The 22,750-nt window shown below is 44.3% G+C and overlaps 1 protein-coding gene across 10 annotated transcripts in view; it reads right to left on the bottom strand.

Annotated features, from left to right (window-relative positions):
- Positions 1 to 22,750, bottom strand: part of GPHN (gephyrin) — a 1,934,090-nt gene that overhangs the window by 1,442,771 nt on the left and 468,569 nt on the right. The window lies entirely within an intron of this gene.

Below are 22,750 nucleotides of genomic sequence, written 5' to 3'. Positions count from 1 at the left end.
GTAAACTTTGTTCTATTTGGCAAGATTCTCAGAAGAGATGCTTCTTTTTAGAAAGTCAAAGTAGAATTTTTAAAATGGGACGGAAGTTTCAACAGTTGTAATAGGAAGTGTTATGAACCAATGAAATTTCTTCTTTTAAAGTCACATGGCTTTGCGTACGGTTACGCTGTTATTACGGTGTTATTAGGATGCAAGTACGCATGACTTTTCACCACGATTGGTGTAATTGCTTTTAAAAGAAATGTAGGATTATTGGAACTTAAAAAAAAATGTTTTCATAATTATCCTAGATAATGTGTTCTGTTAGTAGGTTCAATAAATACATAAATATACGTTTTTAAACAATTAAAAACATTAGGCTCTTTGCGTACGGGGAGCCGTACATGACGTCACACGGAAGCTTTGATGCGATGCGTAACGTGAAAGCGTATTCGTAGCGTGTGGTGAGAATGATTAGCAGTACAAACTATGGTGCGATCACTCTCTCACTGTCAAATCAGAGCACAGGGCGCGCTATGAGAATGGTTAGAAGTGGTCACTTATTGGAAATCCGATTCAGCTGTGTGGCTTATCTACGGTATCATAACGTTACTTTTTAACCTGTTTAAGTTTGAGGTTTGCATGTAATACTATGGTATAGGCAGATATGGATGTTTAGGCAGCGCTTATCTCCATTAAGCTTGGTTATTATCATTTACATATAGGTGTCTGAGGGAGGGAACAGAAGTCTATGTGAATGGCGAGGATTGCAGAATAGCACCATATCACTCCTTAATTTGTAGATACATACAATTGCATGGCTCTTGTAATCAAGATGCGTCTAATTTGGTGTGAGTTTTGAAAGGCACTGCGACACCTATCATACCAACGTTCAGTTTACTGGAAACGTGAGTTATTTAATTTGAAATAATGCAGATTGTTGTACAATGTTACCAGTCATCGGTTACATGATTACGGTAACTGAGTGTGTGGTTTGCTAAAAAAAAAGTTGTGTTTACTCCTCTGCATGGGAAGCTGGATGTTTCCATCTGGCCGTCGATTCCAACCTTGAAAGCAGAGTCAACCAAGTGAGCCGTATAAGAGCACTATTGTCTCAAAAAGAGGTCGCTCTTACATCTGCTAGAGAAACATTTGTCCTTCATGTAGTAAACAATCGCACAGAAGAGTAGGATTTACTAAATACAGACGGGCCTTTGTATTTTGGGGAGTTCATTCAGAGTATCTTTAATGCGTCCTTGACTACGGGGTTCTTACTTTTTTTTAAAGTTAAAAGCAGTGGTCTTGTGAGTTCTTTTCAAATTATAATTGGTGTTTTTTCTGCATTTTTTCATTCAATGCTTTCCAGCATCTTTGGTGGATTCCCCTTAATAGTCACATTAGTTGCCGGTGTGCTTCTATTAATTTGTTTACTTAAATATGGATGCACATCCTCCAGCACCCGACAATATGTCCCAGCTGTTGCTGCTGCGCAACTGAATGCTTAGTTATTACGGAGCGCTGCCTCTGGCTACATTGAGTGCAGCTTATGGATTATCGTTTCGTTTCTCCTTTTGTACATGCTTTCAGCCTGTCTTTCCCTGCCTGAGCTGCGATTTCGACTGGGCCCTGGATTTGTGTCTCTGCAGTACGGTGTCTCCCAGCGCGGATTATGACCAGCTGATGAGCCCCTTAGTGGTTCATGACTTGCTCTGTTCTGGCGGCCGGATTATGGCCTTAGCAGCGATACATGGAATAATTGGACGTTGGAATGTTTTTGCAGCGGCGCATGACTTCTTGGCACGCAGTTACATTGAAGATGACCCGAGTTTCCCTCCGATGGTGATAGAGGCTCCGGTCGTTGAGGAACATGTATGTTCATTCTCACTATTGAATTGGATGGCTGAAATGTTTTCAGATGAGAACAATGACTTCCTCTTGGAGGCTGTTGCTACATACTGTGCTTATACGCTGTTGGATTAAGACTCTTTGATTTTTCTACCTATTCTTTATTATTTAGTTACTGTTTTCTATCAAACAGCGAATAATTTTTTATGCAAATTTGAACTTGACACTGCTTTTCAGGCTTGGACTCTGAGTTCCTAGTTCGCCCACGTTTATATCACGTGGTTCTATCGAGGTAGGGTGTCGTGTGCTGAGTCTTGCACTCACACCATGTTAAGTTAGCATGGGTTCATTAGAAGCTTAAACGCCATTTTTGCTTTCCTGCCCTGTTTGCACACGACACGCAATTTTGATATTGTTTAGAGAAAGCTGAATATTTTGTTTCACATGAGAATAATTTGTCATACTACATTTCTAGACTGCCTCGCTAGTTTAGTGTGTATAGTGAGAGCATGGAACATCAAGGTTATCTTGGATACTGTGTCTGATGCAGGTGTGGCCACGTCTGATACTGGCGCGTTTAATAATGCATTGTGGAGGCATAATTAGACACAGTTGGAGAACATTGGTATCCTGACAGTTTGTGCAGAACTCAATGTGATCCACTACTGCTCAGTACCAGACGTATGGGACCGTCAATGTAATCCTATGAGACCTTCTGTAGTTATAAACTAACCTGGTAGGTAGGGAGGGTGAAATGTAGGTATATTTTAAACCTGTTTTCCGTTAGCAATATAAGATGCTTTCTCACTTTGTATTTTATGGAATAGTAACAATGCTGACAACCTTGTTTCTGATAATATAATTGGTTGTATTATCTAAGGTACTGTGCATGAGATTACGGCGTTAGAAATAAACATTTCAAACTTGCACGTGTCTTTATTTACTCCTTGTTTTGGACTGGTATAAGATTATAACAAAAGAGTGGTCTTTTTATCTACCTTACTTGAGGTAATCCAAGTCGCATGTTCTGGATTGACTAGTCATTGGTGTTTTTGCTATAGGACGAAGAACCAATGAGGCACGGATTGCTAGTCTGGTAGGGGGTTTGGGTACTAAGGTGGGTTTTGGTACACTGTAATTCACTGAGGTCCTAAGTCTTTACGCACAGTTCTGTGTAGGAGCAGAATTCCTGCAACAGTAGTTACAACAAAAAGGCTCGATAAAGGGCCTTGAGTTTGAATCAGAATATGAAATTGAAGAATAATTGATAATCCCAGCCAAGAAAGGGAGCAAGTGTGCAAATTTACAATGTCTTCGGCTGGGGTACTTGTTACAATAAAAATGTTCGATAAAGGCCTGCACTTTGAATAGGTATATGAAATAGAAGAATAGTTGATAATCACAGCTAATGTATGCCAGTCAGTCAGTCAGTCAGTCAGTCAATTAGGCTTTATTTCGATATGGTGCATATCTTAAAAAGCATTACAAAAAGAAAAAAACAGTTAAAAAGCCAATGGATACATAGAAGGCATACAATTCATATTACAAATAGCACAAATAAATTACATAAGAACAGACTAAAAATACATATTAAACAAGGTGCAAAAGCCTAATAGATCTAATACGCCATGCCCAACCTAAAAATTTCACCACTCCACATGCAAAAAGAGGCCGCGGGTCCGTTTTCAAGATTCGTAGGGCCTCCTTGTGGGATCTAGTCCTAAGCTCTCTACAGAGTGGCTTCAACCATCTGCGGCGAGGAGCTGCATAGGCCGGGCATTCAAACAACAGGTGGGGGACTGACTCTATCCTGGTCTCACAGAAGGGGCAGAAGGGAATTGTCTGTGCCGGGACCTTCCACCTGGAGGTCAGATTCCCAACTGGAAGTAGCCCTATACTACATTTAAAATATGGGGCCCTGTCCCAGGGTTTTAAAATAATATCCAGGTATGGCTCACAGAAGTGCACCTCCTTGACCAAGAGGAAATCCATAGTGGACCTACACAAATTGGCGTTACTATTTCTGCCATCAAACACCCAACTCCAATATAACTTCTTCAAAGCTAACTTGGGCGGGGCAGTTCTGGTGGACCAAGCGTCTTCAAGGCCCAGGTCTGCAAGAAGGTGCTTGACTACCCTTAGCCAGCGGATCTTAGACCAGCCAGGCGTTGAAAGAACTTCTTTTAGAGCTCTGCATAGCTGGACATTTCAGGGACTCTCCAGATACGCGCCAACAAAAGAAGAGGGCGCAACCTCGCCTGGTCACTCATAGGCCGAGTACCCATATCTAGAAGGAGTGGTAAAGTTGGCGTACTATAGGGGAGTCCCATTAAGTCCTTGTGGAATTTGTTTTCTGACCGGGACAACTGGTCCACATTCTCCACACCCCAAAGTTCCGCCCCATAAAGAGCTGCACTGGCACCTCTTGCCCTATAGATGTCAAGTACCGGTGCAATGGGTTTGAGGGTTGAGGCGCGCTGTTCGTTAAGGAGGGCCCCCACCACCCTCTTGTGGGTCAGCAGCATCTTTTGGTGATGACATTTCCAACTCATGGAGTCGCAGAGACGAATACCGAGATAATCGAACTCCTTGACCCTCTCGAGTGGAACTGAGTCAAGAGTAGGTGGTTTGACGGTCTTCTTTGGGGGCTTTAGGACTAGGTACTTGGTTTTCCCTGTGTTGATAACTAGTCCCCTAGAATCGCAGAAGGACTTAAAGCTAGTTAGAAGATTCTGCAGGCCTGCTGGGGTTTTGGAGATCAGGAGGGTATCATCTGCAAATAGGAGGGTGGGTATTCTCCTGCCAGCCAGGGATGGTGCGTCTGCAGGATGTTGTAGCAGGTGCTCCACCACTCCGTTGACGTACAAAGAAAACAGAGTGGGGGCTAGCACACATCCCTGGCGGACCCCTCTATTTACAGGAATACGTGCTGTTTTTTGTCCCTGGTTACCCCACCTGATCTGTGCAAAGTTGTCAGCATGCAGTTTTATCAGCATGCTCAACAAGTATGGGGGAATTCCCAATTCATTGAGCACACACCAAAGTTGGTTACGTGGGACCAGGTCAAAGGCAGTCCGTAAATCTATAAATGCTAGGTACAGACTGCCTTTGCCCAGTAGAACCACTTTCCAATAAAGCATCATAAGCCGGAATGATTGCTCTATTGTCCCCATTCCAGGTCTGAAGCCAGCCTGGTAGTCAGAAAGGATATGCTTCTCCTCTACCCACTGCAAGACCCTACCTAAAACCACTTTACCTGCTACCTTCTGTGTGGAGTCCAGGAGGCTTATAGGACGATAATTAGCTGGCTCCTCCCGGCTCCCTTTCTTGAAAATTGGGACAACCACTGCGCCCTTCCATGAATCCGGGAGAGCTGCGCCAACCAAGTCAGCATTCAGTAAGGAAGCAATAAGTCTCCCCCACTCATCTGGATTGATGCGGAGCAAATCCCCCGGTAGACCGTCAGGGCCCGCTGCTTTGTTAGGGACAAGAAGTTTGATCGCCTCCACCACCTCCTTCGATGTGAACAGAAGTTCCTCATTAAGCTCAATGCAATCCAAGGAGGACCATTCAGTCGGGGTTGCTTCAGTACCCAGACCCATAGTATAGAGCTGGGAGAAGTGATCAAACCATGCACCTTCTGTTATGTTGCATGTTATAAGCGAGTCCACAGGTTTGTCTCTAGCTCTTATTAAGTCCCAGAATCCCTTTGAGTCCTTCTTTGAGCTTGCCACCTTAAGGTCATACCAAAACTGGTTCTCGTGCTCGGCCTTGGCCTTAGATATTGCCCTTCTGTAAATACTCCTTGCAATCCCAATCAGACCTACATCCTTGGCTTTAACCGCCTTAATTAGATCACTCTTGGCAGTGCGACAGGCAGGGGAGAACCAGCCCGCAATACCCTTGGGTCCACCGCTTGCGTTGGCCCTTGTGCCTACAGAACGAACTAGGAATAGTTCGCTTAAGGCGTTGGTGGTTTGGGCAAACAAAGCGGGAACCTCGTGCACACTGAGAGCGGGGGAGTCTAAGCGGGGCATAATGTTAGACATTATGGATTTTATTTCCAGGATCTTCCCCTCATTGGCAGCAAGGATGTTCCACTTCAGGCGCCTACCACAGTTGGAGGGGCATACTTCGTGTGTTGATCTCCAAACATGCGGGAGTGGAGCAAAGGTCGCTCCCGCCCTTAGGGGGGACAAGGACAAAGATAGAGGATTGTGATCGGTGTCAGTAGACGGTAAGACCACCATATCTAACAAGTGGGCCCAAAGTCTGTAATTCAAGAGAATAAAATCAATTCGTGAGGAATGACCTACTCTATTAAACGTATGAGCCCCATTAGGATCTGAGTTCGATCTGCCATTGGTTGCCCTCAGACCATGTTCCAGACAAAGGGCATTGAGATCAATGGCACTTTGTGTCCAGCTTTTAATTGGGGGTAACGTGGGGGGCGGAATACCTCTCCTTGCATCGTCCTCCCGAGTACCCAATATATCCCCCATAGCAAGGGGTTCAAATGTGCAATTGAAGTCCCCAGCCAGTATAACAAGCGAGTCAGCACCACTATATCTTAGTTCCTCATCAATGCCCGTGGAGGACAGTGCGGATGTGCCTCCCCTGGAGCCTCTGACATAGATATTAAAGACTTCGAGCCCCCTCCCCCCACGAGGCCCTCTCACTGATATTCTCTGCAAATCTGGCGACTTAGTGGCTATACATCTAATAGAGAATCCCAGGGAAATACTTGCCCAGATCAGTAGACCGCCAGAGGGGCGGCCCTTCCCACCAGGCAATTGTATTGCGGAAACAAAGTAGGTAGTATAACCCACCTTGTGGCAAGGTTCCAGGGACCAAGTTTCCTGAAACAAGCAAATCCCGAAAGATTCAACAAATGAATTCCATTCGGGTATGCCTGTGTTTCGTGCAAGACCCGCTATATTCCAGCTAACCACTTTTAGGGCTACGTCGCCAACTCCACCCCGCCCTAGCGCTAAATCGCTCACAAGGGGGTCATGCACAATGCTAGGGGCCTCCTCCGGGACCAAGGATAAAACTTCTCCCCCAGGCACCTCTAAGGGGGGACGTGCAAGCTCAAGGTCTACAGTACCATCCACAAACAGATGATCCATAGTCATAGCGGGAGCAAAAGGAGTGCACGTAAGAGGCCTCACCAGATCCCCACTAGAGGTTGGACTGTCGCTTGGTTTCTCCCCAAATGCCTCTACGTGCTTCTCCCGTAAGGGGCAGCTAGCGCATCAGTAATTATGTCGCATCCAGCCCTGCGGCTGGAACAGGCTGTTACAAAATAGACTAAATTGGGAGAAATTACCACGAGCCTGGCTGCCACCCCGTTCCTCCCACATGGGTGTTCCAACTGGCCTAGCTGATAGATTTGGGGGATTAAAGAAGCTGAGATCACGTGTGCCTATTGCTCCACCACTGCCTGATGAGCTATGCTCCCTGATGGGAAAAGAACCAACATAACTAGCAACCCTTGGATCCTCAAAGTTTACTATGATACAATCCCCGCTTATGATTTTTGTTCTAGAGCCGATCCAGCCAACTCTCCTTACATGAATTACCCGCCCATCCCAGGTATCAGGCAAGGGTCTATTTTCTTTAAGCCAGAATAATGTTTTGTTCAACAATTCCACATAAGACTCTTGTTTGCCTGGGCTAATTTCGGGCACCCCAGATAGTACTGCCACAAAAGGCTGGCAGTCGGGAGGTAGATTAGCATTTGGAACTATCCCCCCCCTTAGGGCCCCTGCCTGACTGCAAGACATGGGCTGGTACAGGTTTAACTATATTAGGGGTGATACTTTCAGGGGCATTGCTGGAGGCCGGAGTGTTAGTACTTGCTCGTCCAGGAGTGCCATTTACCCTGGGACATGACGCCTTTTTGGCTGGAATAGTATTAGCCTTGGAGGGCTTTGAGTTGGCTGCGGCATTAGGTGCCAATGGCCCGGACTTCTTGGCTACCCCTGGGCGAGCCACGGAGTTAGGAGCAGGAACAATCTGTACCGGCACAGGTGCGGGACCGGCTATAATGTTAGGTATAGGAGTAGGACCTTGTGGGGCGGTCGGGGTCTCCCTACTGTCCGGTCCTCCCCCAGACCCCTCCTCCCTAATTCTTAGCTGCAGCTTGATACACGATTTTAGGGAGAAGAAATTGTCTAGAGTTGTCTGCTCTAATTTATCCATCCGCTCAGTCAGACCCTGGATTCTCTCCAATACAGGGAGAAGTAGTACTTTCATCATTCTCTCTATATTAGCGATGGAAGCGGAGTCTGGGGGTGAAGGTGGGGGTAGGGTCCCTGCAAGATCACTTATCTGATTAATACAGACATTAGGCACTGACCCCCCTTTGCTCCCGTCAAAGTATTGGTGCCTCGTCCCACTACCTTTTGGGCACCACCTGTCCTGATGCCTAACCCCCGGGGTCTCTTGAATGTTTTAACCAATCTACCTTTCCGAGGGCTAGCCATTCTTTTTCGTTTGATTGGAACAGGATGTATTTGTGCCTGTACTACGAGTACAGGTTGAAGAGGTGTGTCCACATGGGTAGGGGTTATAACCAAAGGCATTATAGGGGCAGGTGACTCACTATCCGGGGGGTCTGGGGCAGCATTCCTTTCAGCTAGATAAGTTTCAGCCATCAGACTCTCCAACCTATCTATACTTGCTCTTAGAGCGGCCACCCGGGGGTGGTCCAAGAGAGGAGATGCAGGGATTAATGGGTCAAGAGGACGCACTGGCGATGGCACGAGAGCTATCGGACCCAGCGATGACCGTTTAGCAATAAGGGGTCCACAAGAAATGCGCCGCTCTGTCATAGCGATCTCCTTTTCTATGACAGTAGCCACACGAGTGATAAACTTGTCCATGGTGCCAACCAAACCCCCATCCTCACCCATACCCCCCTTTCTCAAGTTTTTGCCCGATCGAGTTGCCATTGACATGGCAAGGATGGCAGGATGTGGACACAGTACCTTTAATGAAATTCTTTGTCCAGGAACAGTAGGAGCATAACCGGAGTCCAAAGATCCCTCGCGGCCGAAAAACAGATTTTCAGGGGGGGTGGCCCAGCCCAGCCACAAACTGCCCCGGACGGCCACAGACAGCCCGCCCTTTGCTCCAAACAAATAGAGATTATGGCGGTCTGGGGGCGGGGCTCACAGGGTGCGCAGGCCAGGTGTCAAGGGCCGTGCAGGGACTCCTGGGAGAGTGAGTCCCTGCAGCGCGATGCTCCACCTCTATTGAGCCGCCCAGCAGCCTCACAGCATCACCACCAGCTGCGCGATGCACGAGGCAAGGAGTGCGGGCGGCAGCAAAGCCCCAAGTCCACAAGCCCACAGCAAGAAAAAGCTGCATCCTCAGGTGAGAGTCCGAACCTCAGCCACGTCAGGAAAGCAAGGTGTACCACAGTCTGCAGGGAGACAGGGTCTTTAAACTGTTTGCCGGTCCGGGGGCGGGGCTCACAGGGTGCGCAGGCTAGGTGTCAAGGGCCGTGCAGGGACTCCTGGGAGAGTGAGTCCCTGCAGCGCGATGCTCCACCTCTATTGAGCCGCCCAGCAGCCTCCCAGCGTCACCACCAGCTGTGCGATGCGCGAGGCAAGGAGTGGGGGCGGCAGCAAAGCCCCAAGTCCACAAGCCCACAGCAAGAAAAATCGGCGTCCTCAGGTGAGAGTCCGAAGCTCAGCCACGTCAGGAAAGCAAGGTGTCCCCTTGCTAATGTATGCAGCAAGTAGTTGTGTGTATGTGTGGATGATGTGTTGATTGAGCGGAAAATGAATAAGGTGAAAAATAAGAGAGGTTGCAGAGATGCAAACTTTCCATTTCTTTGTATGGGAAGTGGGTGTTTAGTTTTCCAGTGCATATATATATATATATATATATATATATCAGTGACAGTAACTGATGTTAGAACTATTGTGTATCAAGAATTATTGAGCATTTAGAGAAAAAAAGATGTTTTCTATTTCTATGAATTTGTGTGGCTACACCTTTAAAAGGTGGTATGAGACGAACGCGGGTCATGTGACCAAGAACAACTTGTTGTTCGAAACGCGTTATCCCTCGACTTTTGGTTTTACCAAATAAAATTTACTTTGGAAGAACTATGGGCTCGTCTGGATTCTCTGACCTGAATTCACTAAAAAATTAGGTTTTAGGTATCTTACAGTTAGGAATTAGCATTTAAAAAACCTTAGAAATTCACTGAAAAAAACATAGGTTTCAGGCACGTTATAGTTAGCTGGGCATTTCACTCATACAAAACCTTTCAAATTCCCCCGTTTTAGTTAGTTCAGCTAAGTATAACTCGCACGCCCGCAATGCACTGCTGATGACGTCACATATTACATCACTCATGACATGGTCAGTGACATCACTCATGACATCACTGACATCTCAAATGACATCACTGATGACCTCATCCTTGTGAAAGAGTGGCAGACCTCAGCTCACCCTAATATAACCTTTGATACACACATTAAAAAATAGAAACTATAATTTTTTTTTAAATGGAGATACCAATACTAGTTACAACAACCTATTAGGTAATTCCAACATCTACATACACATCCACTCATTCACCAACAGTTCTATATAGTCACTCATACATGTACTCACTCATCATATGTACTCATACACCTTTACATCCTGTTACACACCGATACTCATCCATAGAGTTACTCACACACATACTCACACATGCAAATAAACATCCATTTATTTGCATATACAGCTATACACACACCACTACACTTTCTTTTACAGAAACGTACACATACTTACTCTCTTAAACAATCAGTTATAGAAACACATATTTATACAGGAACTTTTCCTATCTGTCACTGTCATATATCCTTACTTATATAAATCAATACTCACATATACTAGTTTAAAACATATGTACTTACTCATAAAGACACTATTGAGGCAGTCATTCACTCACTAACACACCCATACACACATTCATTCACCCGTACAGTCCTGCACACATGTCTTCAAAACACATACAAACAGTGAGTCAGTCATTCATGCATCTGTGCCCTAAGTAAAACCCGCCACCAAACCATACAGACACTCATTCCGATACTCAAAAAACCAACTAATAACCCATATAGACACTTGTGTAGCTACTCACCAACCCATGCAGCCACTTATACACAGAGTGAGACACTGATACAGATATTTACATATTTAAACATTACACGTTAATACATGTATTCACTAAGATACACTTAATAAGTCAGTTAAACAATTACATTTACAAAAAAACATCCATTTAGACACTTATTTACCCATTTATGTTTCCATCGACCTTTAGATATACATATATGAAAAATATTTATTTTTCAGAAAGACACACATTCACTGGATGATGTCAGCAGTGATGTCATTTGAGATGTCATGAGTGATGTTATGAGTGATGTCACTGACCATGTCATGAGTGATGTAATATGTATATGTGACGTCATCAGCAGTGCATTGCGGGCGCGTGAGTTATAGTTAGCTGAACTAACTATAACAGGGGGATTTCAAAGGTTTTGTATGAGTGAAATGCCCAGCTAACTATAACATGTGTGAAATCTATGGTTTTTTCAGTAAATTTCTAAGTTTTTTGTAATGCTAATTTCTAACTATAACGTGCCTGAAACCTATGTTTTTTTCAGTGAATATATATATATATATATATATATATATATATATATATATATATATATATATATACATACATATCTTTGCTGCTAAACTGCTGTTGTGCTCCAAAGAAGGGTGTTTCATCAGAAACGGAGTCAACAACCTCCGCGTACAAGGAAAAACGTCCTTTCTGAATTTCTGTGTCGATGCTGGGCCAAAGCAACCTCATAGATGTGACATCATAGTTGTCAGCGAGAAAAGACGGAATCGGCAACATAATGTTTCATGATTTAGGACCACATTAATACTGAAGCAAGTTCGTAATATTGAAATTGATTGGAACTATCACACTTGTGTTCAAATCAAATTGACATTCATCTTAAAATATAAATTATAACATAAAAATTGTTTGTCAGCACGTGTAAAACCATAATCAATTTAAACCATTGGTGGGCAAACTAAACAAAAAAAACTATACACATTGCAAAGCAATTGCATCAAAACTAACACTGTGCATGGCTTCGTCCTATTCATTGCATGGAAATTATTATGTCTGCGTTCGCGATCACTGCACAAATATTATTTTGTCAGCGCATTTAAAAACATAGCCAATATGGCCTTCAGTGGGCAACCTGCATCTAAAAAACTGTACACATTACAAAACAATAATATCAAAAATAACATCTAAATTAAAATTACACATGACAGTGTTCAATGCACTAAGTGCAGTGCTGACTAAAAAAGTTCTATGCAGTGACTGCGTGCACTGACAAATAATTTTTATGTCATAATTTGTATTTTTTTTAAACAATACTTTATTGGGTTTTTGATGAAGCATGTATAGCATTTCCATTTCCATTACACTTTCAATGCCACTCCCTTATCATAGATATTCAGTCATATCCCGAATCTGTTCAATAAGTGGAAGGTCAGTGCATTTCTGGAATTAGCATCACCAGGGGGGAGCGGGAGGGGGGGGGGATGTCAAAGGGCCCCCCACAAGGGTCCCTATATGCAGGATGGCACTGAACAGGGATTGGCCAGTGGGAGCCTCTCGAGGAAGGATCCTACTCCATCAGCTGCTGGCCATTCATAATTTGTATGTTAAGATGAATGTGGCCGATAATCTTGTCACGCTGAATAATATGATGTCACATACCGCCCCTTGTAAATAGGATTGTAAAATGGAACCTCGCTATCAGTGAGCAAGGCTGCACACAGTTGAAACGCATCTGATGATGGTTTTGGTGGCACTTTAATAAATTGAAAGAACTTGAAATTGTTGGCATCTCTGAGGTTACTTTGGTGCAGCGTCAACACCTTCACCGAAATTTTGAAAAGACATTTGCATATACATTTACATATATAGGTTTCACTTACATTACATATACTTACCTTGAGTAAAAGCATGGTGGGTAAAGGCATTGCGTTGTAATTGATGTGTGGTAAAGGCTTGCGCTATAAATGCATGCATACTAATGTCATACCTCCAATGAGGAAAAACCATGCTGAATAACATCCAGGATACAAAATGAGGATGGACCAGACTGACTAAGGACACAATACAACATCAGGATGGACGAGGATGACCTGCCAATGCCACAATACAAAATGATAAAGGACCAGTCGCCTGAAGGACAAGATACACCATGAAGAAGAATCATTCTGACCAACACTGAAATATACCAGAAGGGACAATGAGGTTGATCAGTGACAGGGTGCAGTTAGGAAAATGCTACATTTTCATTTTGGTAGGTCAGTATTAGTTTTTAGAAGTATGGTCTTTCCTTCAACATATGCTTTACTAAAACAAACCACAATTAACAATACAGGATAAGTCAATTGTAACTACTTTTAATTATAATAGTGGTGTGTTTAGCGATGACCTGTATGCTGATCAACTTTTACGACAAGAAATACACCCATAAACTGCAAGGTGAAAACAGAAATGCTTTTTTGAGATCTGTGGATGTCTGCCCAGTCAAGCAATCATGTTGTCACAGTCTCTTCAAAACAGACTAACACAGAAAGGTAGAGCATAACATTTTACCTTTGAAATGTAATCCATTTTAAATTTGTTGAAGCTATATTAATATTGAAATCGGTTTATGATCATTCCATGATGTCCCACTCAGTGATTTATTTTATCGAGTACTGACATGTTCTCTCGCAGGGACTTCAGAACCTTAAGTCAGGCTGAGTTGTTAAGCTTATACCACGCCCATACATCAGGTTCTTCTAGTGAACTTGCTTTGGATGTCGGCTGACAGGAGCGTGCCCTAACCTCAGTGGGATAGTTTAGAGTAGGAAGCCACCAATCTTTCCAGTACTTTGGTAGCACTGTGCTATTCTGTACCTATGTTTCCAGTCTGCCTTTTGGTGCTTGCTGCTGAAAAGTGTCTTTCAGTGGCTATGGATATTGTTGGTCTTTCAGTGCCGTGAACTTTGTTTGCTTATTGCCTACAGTTAAAGTGTTTCTTTAGGTGCCAGTCTCAAAGAGCGCCTTTAAGTGTCTGCAGCTGCAATGTGTCTTTCTGTGCCTGCAGGTTTACTGTGCCTTTCTGTGGCTTTAGTTATGGCTTGCGTTTCAGTGCCTGGGGATTTAAATTGCTTTTTGTTGTCTTAGGATGTAGAGCACCTTTAGTTACGGCAACTATCAGCACAAAACACTATCCAAAGCATAAACTCCCCCATACTGCATCGAATTAAATCTTGGGGGAGGAGACAAGTGATGGCATGACAAATGGTAAAGTAGCCTGGCCAGTTAAAGGTCATCCAAGTCACACATTCAAACCCCACCAAGTCCACCCCCCCAGGGTTTCAGCACACTAAAATCATTATCTGGGGTCACAAGAACCATCTTCAGGGCTCTGAGACTCCCGTCCTGCAGTGGTAACAGCTATCAATATAAATATTATATTGTAAGTATAACAGTTATTATTGATACGACTGCATTCAATGTGGAGATGAGAATCAAGTTACAGATGTTGAACTACGGGTTCCTGATTCCCAGGTAAAAATGTTACTTTTGGGTGACCAAAGCCACACAGCCCTCTAAGGTCCACTGCTGCTGCGCCTTAGTTCATTCAACATAGCACACATTCTGGGAGCTGTAGTTCTGGTTCACTCAAATTCCACAAATTGCACGTAAATACCAGAAAAAATGACTTGCAAAATTAAACTCCAGCAGTGGAACATGCTGCAGCAGGCGACATAGAATCATACACTTCCGTTTTTAAAACATTTTTCAACTGAATAAACAACAGGCAACACATTGGTGGGTGGGGTGCGAGTTCTGGAGTAGGTATGGTTGAGCACATTAAGGGCTAAGGTAGCAGGATGCTGGATCCCTGCACTTGTCTTTAATTGGTACCACCTGGTGAAATCCGTATTTGCATAGTAATATCTTAGCAGTATTTAATATTTCATGGGTTAGGCCAAAATGCAGCAAACAGCTAGGACATGGTCAAGGTATCTAAGGAGAAGAAAGATTATTAGCATGTCTTGGTACTGGTCAATATCAGACGGAATGCGCTGATCATTGGCCACAATCCTCAAATTACTGCAATTACTGTTACAGATCACCACAAATGAAATACAACCCGGCGCATCAGGCTGAGCAGGCCCTCCTTCAGTTACCAAATATCTTAGATATATTTAACATAAAAAGGAAAAACGTCAACAAAGGCTCAATACCAACAACTTGAAGTCTCTGTGCAGGGGCTCCCCTTGATCTGACTCTCATTCAAGCTCTTCACTGCTTCATGTCAAATATAGCTCCATCTGATGCCAGATTGCAAGAGAAGGTAATAGAATTCTTTAAAACTTGAGAGGGAGAAAGGTTGAGGCAATTTCAATTTATCGGGCAAAGCATCAGTAGAAATGAACTTCAAAGTGAAGCCTCATTTACAATTTGGGATTGTTGCCGCCACCCGCAGCAGTGCTGGAGCACCACGCCAGGCTGATATTGAAGCGGAGAGGCAAGAGTCAGAGTGGCCTGGGGGATATGAGCTCATCAGGCGCTTTTACTTCAAGTCATCTTTGCTTTAGTTGTCACAGTCCTCAGCTGTTAGCCTGGATTGCTGCATTTAAACGTGCATGTGCCGCCAATGCCTTAATATTTCTGGCTGATTGAAAGGTTTGGCAGCTTAAATTGGAATCGTGGAAGGAGAAACTTTTCTCTTGTGTATGTTTTTTTTGTGCTAAGCCCGGTCTGGCAATCTTATGTCTGTCGTTATAACTTGACTTTTAACTGGTGGAAGGCCCTATGTAGCACATGTTTTCTACACACCCTGTTTTTTTAACTTTCAATTTTTAAATCTTTTTATACTGATTGTTCTTTTACATTGATTGCCCTTTTTGAATTGATTTTTATTAATCACTCAAATAAAGTATTACTTACAATCTTATGTCTGCACCGTTCCACGTATTTATGTGCCTGTGGCGTGGCCGGCCTATGTGAAATTCTGGTTGCCCTGCACCAATTGTGTCGGCAGTAGGGAGCAGCATTTTGTGTTACACCACTGACCCCTTCGGCAAACATCTTAACAAGGAAAAAAAAAATAGAGGGCACATTTATTTTTGGGAGGGAGCGCGTGCCAAGTAAAACAACCTAGAAAGGTGGAGTTAAGTGAGTGAAATGTGTAAAAAGCTGATTTCTTTTCTTTGTGTATCGTTTTCACAGTAAAATCAATTTTTGTGTAGTTTGTGGATTTTTATCAGAGCAAAGGCGAATGCGATCAGTCCTTAAAACAGAATAAAGCAGATGAACAATAGTTACTTACCTGTAATCTGTGGTTCTCCAGTCTTGGTGTCTTTCATAGATTCACATGCCGGAATCATTCCCCGTAGTCGGAGTGGGAGTCCCACGGTATATAAAAAAGCAATAATATGCTATAATAACATTGGAAACCCCAGAAATTCCCAACCAGGAAGTAAAGTAGCCCAAGCTACAGTAGAAAAAACTTCCACACTCATGACTATCCTAGTCATTTTGTATAGTCCAAACTACAGCCAATAAGGCGACAGCACCCACCATCATGTTCTCCCCAGAGGCTCAGGCTGTCAGATTTTCTCACAAGGAGTGATGGTAAACCAAAGTAGCCTGAGAGCCTCTGAGGGGAGGTGGGCGGATTGCATGTGAATCTATGAAAGTCACCAATACTGGAGAACCACAGATTACAGGTAAGTAACTATTGTTCTTCTCCAGTATTAGGGATGTCTTTCATAGATTCACATGCCTGAATCAGAGTAGATAGCAGTACATATTTGTGCTTGGCAGACGCTAAAGGTAGCTTAAGATTGTCAACATTAACAGCACATAGCAATTCAATATGTAAATAAATATATCATTAAAAGCATACGCAACATAGAGACATAATAAGCGTCTGACAGCAGTAATAGGAGATGGGAAACAGGGGCTCACCTTAGTTGAAAAGATTTCGTAGACCTGCTTGATGGTGAAAGTATGGCGAGTGGCCCAGGTTGCCGCTCTGCAGATGTGCTGAAGAGGGACTCCAGCGAATAAGGCCGTAGAGGAAGACACTGCCCTCGTAGAATGCGCTCTAGGAGCTGCTTGTAAAGGTCTTCCTGCTTGTGCGTGGCAAAAGGCAATAGCTGCAGATATCTATCTTGCGATTGTTTGCTTGGAAACTGCCTGTCCTTTACGAATTACACCATAAGTGATGAATAGTTGATCAGATCTGCGCAATGTAGATGTTCTTTGTAAATAAAACTTCAGACATCTCTTAATGTCCAGAGTATGCAATGCCCTTTCCGCAGGTGTTTGTGGGTTAGAAAAAAAATGTCTTTAAGATCACAGGTTCGTTTAAATGAAAGTCCGAAGGAATCTTAGGAATGAATTTGGGATTAGTGCGGAGCACTACAGAGTCATTTGTGAATTGTAAGAAAGGATGGTGAACAGTGAACGCTTGGATATCACTGACTCTCCTAGAAGAAGTCAGGGCCAATAAAAGTGAAACCTTCCATGTTAGAAATTTCAGATCTGCTCGATGGATAGGTTCGAATGGGTGGCGCATGAGTTGCGCCAACACAACGTTGATGCCACGCTGGAGGTGAACGACGTACCGGAGGGAACATTCTAAAAAGGCCTTTAAAGAATTGTTGTATAATTCTCGTAGAATAAAGAGAATTTGTGCCATCTTGTCGGTATCTCAAAATCGCTGTTATGAATACCTTAAGGGTTGCATGAGACAATCCTGATCTCGCTAGATGGAGGAAAAAAGGCAGGATTTCTTCTGGTTTAGCTGAAAAAGGATGAATGCCAACTGAGCGACACCAAACACAAAAGCGTTTCCATTTAAGACTGTACGTCTTTATGGTAGCAGGTGCTCGTGCCTTGGCTAGAACGTCCTTGCAGTCCGCAGGGATGTTCAGATGGGCGAACTCACGGTACTTAGGCGCCAGGCCGCTAATCTCAGTGACATTGGATCTGGATGGTAAATCCGGCTATCTTGAATGGAGAGCAAGTCCGGAATTGGGGTCAACTGAATCGGTTTGCACTCTGACATGAGAAGGAGCTCGGTGAACCAGTACTGGCGAGGCCACCTGGGAGCAATGAGAATCAACCGACATGGTTCCTTCTTCATCTTCCGCAGGACTCTGGGAACTAGCGGTATTGGTGGAAAAGCGTACGCATATATCAGAGACCAGTCGATCGAAAATGCATTCCCCTGAGAGTCTTTGTGGGGATGCCAACTTGCAAAGAATCGGCATTTGCTGTTGGTCTTGGTTGCAAAGAGGTCTAGGTCTGGATGACCCCATAGATGGAAGATCCGATCCACAGTCTGCTGATGAAGTTCCCACTCGTGAGTGGACACTGTTGTCCTGCTGAGCATGTCTGCCAGTACATTCTCCGTTCCAGGAACATGATCCGCCTGGAGATTGATCTTGTGTCGTATTGAACATGTCCACAGCTCCTGGGCTTCCTGCGACAAGAGAGCTGATCTTGTCCCTCCTTGTTTGTTGACATAGTGCATGCTTGTAGTGTTGTCTGTGCGCACCAACAGATTGGCCCCCTGGATGATTGCACGAAATGCTTGGAGTGCAAGGAAGATGGCTCTCAGTTCTAACATGTTGATGTGCCAACACCTTTGCTGAGGGCTCCACTTGCCGCTGATTGTCAGGCCCTGAAGATGAGCTCCCCAGCCTTCGAGGGATGCGTCCGTGGTGAGTGTAAAGTTCGGCGTATCCTGAAGGAATGCACAACCCTGTCGTAGATTTGTTCTTTGTGTCCACCAGCGGAGGGAATCCCGCATGCGAGGTGTAATCTGAATGAGATCCTCAAAGGTGCCGGAGAACTGTAGCCATTGTAGGCTGAGCTCCTCCTGAAGAGGCCTCATTCTGAGTCGGCAATTTGGTATTAGCGGAATGCACGACGATACCATCCCCAGAAAAGACTTGAACAGTCAGACTGAACCTGACTGTTTTGAAAGCAGAGACCAGGCCATATTCTGTATCTTGTCTTGGCTTTCGTCCGAGACGAAGGCTTGGAGTAGCTGGGTGTCTAAAGTTGCTCCCAGGAAAGCCCGTCTCTGTGATGGTATTAACTGGGATTTGCTGATGTTGATGGATAGGCCCAGAGACCGAAAGAGGTTTAGACACTGTTGAAGATGGTAGTTTGTGTCTTCGTACGAACTGGCCTTGATAAGGCAGTCGTCTAAATATGGGAATATTTGTATCCCCTCCAGCCGGAGGTGAGCCGCTACTGGGGCCAGGACTTTTGTAAAACACTCTGGGTGCCGAGCGCAGCCCAAAGGGAAGTACTCTGAATTGATAATCCCTGCCAGCCACTCTGAATCGCAGATACTTTCTGTGACGAGGTAAGATGGGGATGTGGAAATACGCATCTTGGAGATCCAAGGTGGCCATGTAGTCCCCTGCTGCTAAAAGATGCAATATTTCCTGTAGTGATAACATTCTGAATGTTAGTTTCTTCAGATATTTGTTTAGGGCACGGAGATCCAGAATCGGACGCCATTCTCCGGATTTCTTCTTTATTAGGAAAAATCTGGAGTAGAATCCTGTTCCCCTCATATTTTGAGGCACTTTCTCGATTGCTCCCTTCTTTAGCATCAGATTTATCTGGGCAAAGAGCTCTTTCAAGTGAGCTGGAGGGGGGCCCTTTGGAGGAACATTCGGAGGAAATTGTTCGAATTCTAGGGCATGGCCCTTGTCCACAATGTCCAGGACCCACCTGTCCGATGTTATCGATGACCATTTTAAGTAAAATTTTGATATTTGTCCTCCAACTTTTACCTGAGAGTGGGGCAGTAGCGGTGGCAGGTGACAAGTCTCATTGACGTTTATCTTTTCCGCGGTAGGCCGGTTTCCCCCTGTTCTGGGAATAATTATTTCTCCGTAGGCCGTAAGATTGATAGCGCTGTGTTTGATAGCGCTGATTTAATTGTCTGTAGGAGGATTGCTGTGTGTATCCACCTCGGTTAGAGGACGATCCACGTCCTCTCGCTCCTCGAAAGGGCGGTTTACGAAATTGGAGGGTGCCCAAGGATTTCGCTGTTTGTGTCCTTTTTAATTGTCTGCAAGGCTTCTTCTACTTGCGGGCCAAACAGAAAATCTCTGTCATAAGGCATATCCAACACCCTCGTTTTAATTTAATGACGGAATGACGTAGATCGTAGCCACCCCTGTCTACGTAAAACAGCAGCACCTGCTAATTGCCTGAAACCAGTGGAGGCAACGTCCACCGCCGAATCGATAATCTCAGACGAGATTTTTTTCTCCTTCCTGTGCGATCTTTTGCGCTTCAGATCAAGTGGGCTCCGGAAGCTGGTCTATGTATGGCGCAATATTCGACCACATCTGCCGGTCATATCTGCCCAAGATGGCCAATGAATTAGCAGCCCGGACCGTGGTAGCTGCCATCGTTGAAACACGTTTTCCAATGGCGTCAAGGCGCCTACCATCTCTGTCCGGTGGGGCTGCAATTGGAGATGAGGGGTTCCGAGACCTCTTCTGAGCAGCTTGAACAATAACTGAATCCAGTTTTGGTTGCCCTATAAGGCACGCAGGTGACTTCGCCGGTGCCTTATATTTCTTGTCAATCCGTGGCAGGAACGGGGGTATGGAAGCTGGAGTAGACATCCCCTTAATATCCTCCTGCCATATAAAGCCTATAATAGGTATAAATTTGACTTGTTTTCCAGGTTGATCCTTAAAATCATAAAGGAAACATTCCTGCTCCGTATGTTCCATATCTATATGAAATCGCTTAGTAGCCCGTTCCATTAAAAGGTGAAAACCACCAACGTCTACTGGTGGTGAGTCCGAAGCAGCCGGAGGTGACGGAGAAGGAGTCTGCACCTGATATTCATCCAACTCCGACATGTCACCAACCTCTCCTTCTTCTCTTTGTTCTTCTTCGTCAGAAGTCTGTTGTCCCTCAGGCTGATTAGACGGTGCCGGTGGAGGAGACCTTGGAGGTCTAAAGTCCGGTAAAGGCGCTTCCACCGCTGGAGTAGGAGGCTGAGAGCCTGTAGATTCAAATGGCGGAAACCGCCTGTAATAATCGTCAAGCATGCATTGGAGGTTGGTGAGCAATGCAATTGGCACCTGAGTGGCAGGAACATTTGCTACAGGGGACGTCAACCGCTCAGACGACTATTGTTCCTCTAGGTCGCATTCCTGAAGCTTAATATTTAGTTCGGAAGGATTTGTAGCCGCACCAAATGTTTCCCCAATTACAGAATCCTCCTCACTGTCTTCAGAGTCAAGAAGCTTGTCTGGGAGCTGCAGGGGTACCCTTTGAGGTGAAATATGCAGTGGTGATAACGTCAATGCTGAACTACGCCTCTGAAGCAAAGATGATTTTTGCGTCTGAAAAACCGTAGACGGTACTCATACAAAGCTCACTCCATAGAGAGAGCACCTCTGCGCACAACAATGAAGACCAAGTGGTCTAGTTCTTTATAAACATAAATGTAAAGTCGTTGATTCAGTGTAAAGTATTCATCAGCTATCACATTTTATTCATGTTTTGCAGATGAGAATCAAAGGGTTTATCCAAAACGTGAATTTCATCCCAAATATAAGTCTATTCCAAACACATAGTCACGTATCCCAATGCATTTCGGGCCGAGCCCTTCTTCAGGGGAATACTCTATGAAAACAATCCAAATGAAAACGATTCAGTCTAATTTTCAAATAAACCATACTCAATTACATGCGTCGCGAAAAGGTAAATAAAAATGTATGGTCATGCCACAAAACTTAACAAACCTAAAAATTTGTGTGCCCCCGTGATTAATGATAACAAAGAACGCGCTAGTGGTGTTGCAAGAAGTCGTAACGATGAACTATCGGTAATCTTTAGTCTCGAGGTGAGGAAAAGCAAGTAGTGAAAGCCCTCGGATAGCCCGCTGTGATAATGGTCTGCCTTAGCCCAAGAAACGTGATAGAAACCGATAACCTGTGAGCGTTAAAAAGCCTCGTGCTCCTAAGTCAAATTGAACCCAAGTAACGTGCAGCTTAATGTGTCCGGGCGCCGGTACTTACATCATGCGAGTGTTAGACCAGCTCTACGTGGAGCCGCCAAGTCAGTGAACAGTCAAAGGAGCCGTGGTGGAAGCATTCAATAAATCAAAAAGTGATCCGGAAACGAATCCGGGAAATAGACAAGGGACTATCAGAATTAACTAAGAGAGAGATAGAAAACCAAAGTGGGGGCCATCTTGGAACGACAAATGAAGTGGAAAAAAAAGTGAAAAAAGCCGGAAAAACATACAACATAGAAGACAGTGTGTACAGTAAGATAACAAACAAGACATGTAAAGAGAACACAGCTACTGAGCTAAACAAATATGCATGAAAGGGTTACAAATAGCACAAAAATTCCATACGGTCATTAAGACCATTCGGTGCCATGGTGGACATAAGACGGATCCAGAAGTTTTCTCTTTTCAACAAAGTGTTCTTGTTATTGCAGTTGATCTTGACTTGTTCAAGTACTTGAAACTTCAATTGAGCCACACTGTGTCTATGTTCCATAAAATGAGTGGCCACGCTAGACTTCAAATTCTGTGTACGTATATTGCTTTTGTGTTCTAAAATACGTGCACGTATCTTTCTCTCCGTGTGCCCAATGTAACACTTGCCACAAGGACACTTAAGCATGTAGATGACGTTACTACTATTGCATGTAGGGTTCACTTTCAGTTTTATAGCATGTCCTTTCATGGGGTGAGTAGTTCTGTTTCCAGGGATGCAGTTCCCACAATTACTTCAATTGTAGCAAGGTTTT

The sequence above is a fragment of the Lissotriton helveticus genome, chromosome 9 (genome assembly GCF_964261635.1).
Source record: "Lissotriton helveticus chromosome 9, aLisHel1.1, whole genome shotgun sequence".
Taxonomy (NCBI): domain Eukaryota; kingdom Metazoa; phylum Chordata; class Amphibia; order Caudata; family Salamandridae; genus Lissotriton; species Lissotriton helveticus.
Note: the sequence above shows the minus strand (reverse complement) of the source record. Positions and strands in the feature narration are given on the sequence as shown.